We start from the raw sequence: 5,453 nt of genomic DNA, 5'->3' as shown, positions 1-5,453 counted from the left end.
TTTTTATTTTCCAATTTTGTAATTATTACTACTTTTTTCCAAAAAAGTAAAATAAAGGGCAAACTTGTCCACGCAAATGTTTGCTGTGCCCAGCCTGTCACGCCCGTTACATTTCCTTTTTTTTTTTTTTTCTTTTTTTGCCCCCTTGAGCATACTTGAAGTCTATTTTTGTCTTTTTAGCAGCATATTTTAAATTTTTTTAGTTTATTTAATAATAAATAAATGTGTTCAAATAAGAATTTAGTGATAAAGTGAATTAATTAAAAGAATGGTTATTATGTAAACAGATAAACATAGTGCATAATTTGTATATATTTTTACAATACATCGTATTTAGAGTTTAAGTAAAAAATATGATTAAAGTGAAGTTTCAGATCATTTTTTATGAAACCCTATCCACCTCCCCCTTTGTAAATATTATTCTAACACTGGAGATCGACAGAGAAATAACAATTATCATATGGTAAAGTTACAAAAAGTAAAGTCGAAAAATATAGTTTGCAGATCGAAATTTATTTAGATCTTGTTTATTTAGCTATATTGGGTTGGATATCCAGTCCAATCCAATATAATGGTATGTTTATAAAAATTTCGACACGAGCAAATCAATGTTGTTAGTACTGCACTTGCAAGTCAAGTTAAACTGGACTCACACTTAGCATCTTATGTGGAGGTAAATCACAAGTGATAAAGACAAAGAATATTATGAATATACCATATACTTATAGAACTAACAATTTGGTGTATGTTATAGCATGTAATGAACATGATACCACTGCTAGAGCCAGCTTGAAATTTGATGATCATGAAACTATGTCAAGTGGTTGCATATATGCAAACATGGGCGATATTGATTTCAAAACATCAACATTCAAGTACTTGATGATGTCCGCAAGGGAAGCTATCCCTTGGGAACAAGATTTAAGACCTGCATGTCATTAGGTTGAACACATTATTGTTATTGAAAACGTGCAAAAAAATATTCGAGCCGAAAATATTTTTAGGAATTAGACTTGAAAAATAAAATACATATTAGACCATAATAATCATAATGTGATCAATTTGAGTAAAGATGCTTTTTTTTGCTCAAGGATTATATTCCATATTTGCACCATGTATTATAGCAAAAAAATGATAAAAGCCCTCATGTAGTAAGAAAATAGCCAAACTCCTGCCCATGTTTTTATTGAACCATGAAACCCCTATAATATTATAAATGATAAAAAGCAGATGACACCTGCCATGGGGGAAAAATGTGAGGTTTTATAGTATTTCGACATACTTTTGACTGAATTTTACTAAATTGACATCCAGTTAAGACCTATATTTGTTTCATGTATTTTGGACTTGTTCTTATGCTCGCCCCCCCCCCCTCATAACAACATCTATGAGCTCTCTTTTTTTCTTTTATTTTTTTTCACATTGTGGTTTTATAATTTTGTTTTATTTAGTTTAAAGATTTGAATTTGCTAATATACTTTTGTTCTCAATTCTACGGGCATAAATATATTTGCCATTGAAATATTTTAATTGCAAAATTATTAACTTCATAATTGAAGAAGCATAAAGTTTCCAATTGCAGTCATTTCATGATGCAGTAGTTTTATATTTTTTATTTTGACAAACTTTAAATCTCAAATGCTTCTCACAACTCAATCCATCAATTTTACCCTAAATTACTTGTCTCAACTTTCATTCGTAGAACAAACTCCACATCCTCGAATCCATAATGTGATCCCAAAGTGGATACTCTTCATCATCTGAACCTCTAAGATCCAATTCACCATAATCACATTCACTAAACCACCTTTCACCCTCTACTTTTTCCTTCAGTCCCAACTTATTGTTTTTGTTGTTTTTATTTATTTGTTTGTTCTTCTCCTTTTTATCTCTTATACCTTAATATTTTCAACTTTGTCATAATATGATCTACAATGCTATTCACGAATAGTACACCATCTCAAGGGCCCTCCAAGTTCTCCAACATCCTATAAAAGAACTTTCTATAAGTACTTTCAGATATACTACCCTCAACTCCTGCCTCACACCCATCAACATTTGCATCAACCCTAACGTCACCCCAACATCCACACCCCTTGCCTTATCCCACTCAACCCTTGCATTATCCCAACTGATGAGGGTAATTTATCTAAAGATAAATTTGCCCCTCATTGTGGATAATGCGAGGTTATCAACCGGGAATGTCTTCTAGAAAGGTTAGAAATCCCATTAAATGCTCTTAAGGAGGGATTTACAACAACAATAATTATGGAGTATCAATCAGCTATAATCTGGATTGCTTGACTTAAGCATAACAACCACATATTTGCACTTGCCAAATATGTCATGGACAAGATTATAAATGTCACGGATGGAGTTCATTAATGGGTAATGTCCATATACCTTCAAGAATACACTTGATCTATACACTTATTCATCCACTAAAAACTGACTTGAGCGTCGGAGTGCCATCGTCGAGAAATCACCCGGCTGGCTTAACCGCTTTTGTGTTCTCAAGAAAATTACTGTTCGAGGAGTTAGCTCGGGTCGCAACTCAGGGTCGCAGATCACATTCTGAATTCAAGAGAATTTCCTTGGGCAGGTCACCAACGATAACCCGAATCAACTCTTTCACCCTTATCACTCTCAACGCCTACACCCTCATCATTTTCACCCTTTGCATCACCTGCACTATCCCCTCATTAAAGTCAGGTAACTTACAATGTTTGAATCCTCTACCAACTCAAAGTTATTATTATTATACACAATTGGTGACACATTTCAGAATTTTTAATTACATTACCTTGTTTATAAACTATTGAAATATATCCTAGCTTTCCCTCTATATATATGAAAATTTCATTGCAGCTCCATAACTCCCAAAACTAGTTTGCTTCTTCCAGCTATTTTTGTATATTGAAATGAAATTGTCATATAATACATCTCTTTATCTACCCCAAATAACCACACATTCCAACCCTGCAACATATCTAATAATATGAACCCATTTTGTAATCCCTGTGCCAACATTGCTTAGCCCCCCAAAATCATCATTTGCAAAATCTTCTAAAAAAAAAAATCTACAGCTTAGGTATATTAGACAGAAAAATAATCAATTAACAGTTCAATACCATTATAACAATCTCAACACATAAAATATACATTCAATGATCATCTCAATAATCACACCAAAAATAAATATTAAATAATTAATATGCAGTTAACACAATAATCTCAACAATTCACATAAGACCTTACATCAAATGAATAAAGACATACTTTATAAGCAGATGGGATCGAGATTCCTCATCAATCCTCAGAGAAAGCACAAAATAGTGGTCAAACAAAATCATGGAAAACTAGAACAAGAAAGGAGAACCGTAGTTAGTAAAGACTAAAATGTACAAGAGGTGGGGGAGTTCGAAATCTTTATGAAATACAAAAAAATTGAAAGATTCACAATCAATATACTACAAGATAGAAAAAACATTACACACAAATCCTACATCGTTTACAATAATCTTAAATCCTAGATTTATTAAAAATACTAGACAAATATGTTGATCCAACTCCCAAAAAGTGACAACTTTTATTCATATTTTGACATGAACAAAATATATATAAACAAATTTGAGTTAATCTTACCTCGTTATAAATCTCACCAACTCCAAATTTAAAATACTGAACAACTTCTTGCTCTAAATCATGACGCAGGCTGTTGTTCAAAATCTCGAAAAGCCCTAAAATCTACTAATGTCCGTCTGCTTTGGCCTAAAAAATGATTAGATCTGAGAGGGTTTCTTGTGAGATAATCCTATTTTTTTTTTTCTCTCTGTAATTTTTTCTCCTGTTATAGTTTTTGTCTTTCTTCTTATCGAAATGGTTAACAAATGGAAAGGAAACTTTTAGGTCATAGGGGCATAACGGGTAAAAGTAACATATATTCAACACCGTTACCACTAAATAACAAAAAAGACATTTCGGCTAGATTTAATAAAACATGGTTTCTTTTTTCTTTTTGCCTTCATACAATTTATCCTTTACATAAGTTATCATTGAATTTTTCAAATATTTGATTGGAATTTGATGTAGTTTAAATAATATTGGCTTTAGAAACAAGACATGTTTGTAAATAATAAGAAAAAAAATGAAAATTACTGGATTTTTCATGATCTTCTAAAATAGTTTTCATAATTTTTCAAATTAAGAAACTCGATGTTTCCGCAATGCTTGAAAAGATTATCTTAGTGTAATCCTATTTATTTTAGAACTAATTTTTTTTAGCCCGCTATAATATAGTATAAGATATTTCATAAATTAGAGTTCCATAATTTTATTTATTTATTTTATTTAGAGGTGACAAATGAATCAATTTCATATTTGGTTAGACAAAAAATGGGTTCAAATGCATGAGTGATATTAGATTCAAGAATTGCAAGAGGATTATAATTGTTAGTTTGATTTAGAGATGGTCAATGGGCTAGTGGGATTAGTTTTGGATTGGGGCAAAATATTGTTTAGCCCACTAAATAAGATCTTGAAATTTTTTGATGCCACATTTTATGAATTAACATCATAAGTTAGTTATCTTATTTATTACTTTTTCTTTTTTTCTTTTTATGTGAAAAATGTGATGGGTTGAGTTATATATTTTATTTTTATTTAAAATATAAAAAAATATTTATTATATGCATATAGAGACAACATGCCACGACGTCTTGCCCCATCTCCATATGTTGATCTGAGCCTCCATTCGTTTTTCATAATCTTGTGTTGCAACTGTTTCTTGGCAATAATGAAAATTTTGTAGGTTTTTTTATTTTACTTTTTTCTTGGGAAAAATCTAAATTTTTTCTTGATATTTGTTGCAAATATTTTTGGTGCTAAAAATTATTTTTAATTGATGAAAATTTGCTGGAAAATATATAAATAATAATATACATATTTAACTCTAAATCTATAGATTATGATATTTTATATATATTTGTATACAATAAATTTTAATTATTAATTTAAAATGAATAGTATAGAAGAAAATTGATATAGTTTTATTTTTATTTTTTCTATGGGTGTAAATGTAGTTTCATATTTTAATCACATTTGCATGTTATATACAAAACATATAATTAAATCATTTATACTGCAAGATTTTCAATAAAATTGGATTTTTTCAGTGAAATGGGCCAAACAAATACAATTTCGACCCATCCTGAATTAATTCCATGCATTTGACTTGTAAATAAATTATTATTAATGTATATATATTGGCAATGATGGAAACATTATGCCATGCGGAAATGTGCAAAATGATAGCATACCATAAAATTATTGTATTGGCTTTATTGGGTAATAAAATTTTAATGGCCTTCGTAATTGTATTGTTGTTGTACGGAATTTTACATTTAAATTTCTGAAAATGTAATATAAATTTAAATTTAAGTTTTTGCAACCAA

The sequence above is a fragment of the Sesamum indicum genome, linkage group LG2 (genome assembly GCF_026168435.1).
Source record: "Sesamum indicum cultivar Baizhima isolate 11 linkage group LG2, ASM2616843v1, whole genome shotgun sequence".
Lineage (NCBI taxonomy): Eukaryota > Viridiplantae > Streptophyta > Magnoliopsida > Lamiales > Pedaliaceae > Sesamum > Sesamum indicum.
Note: the sequence above shows the minus strand (reverse complement) of the source record.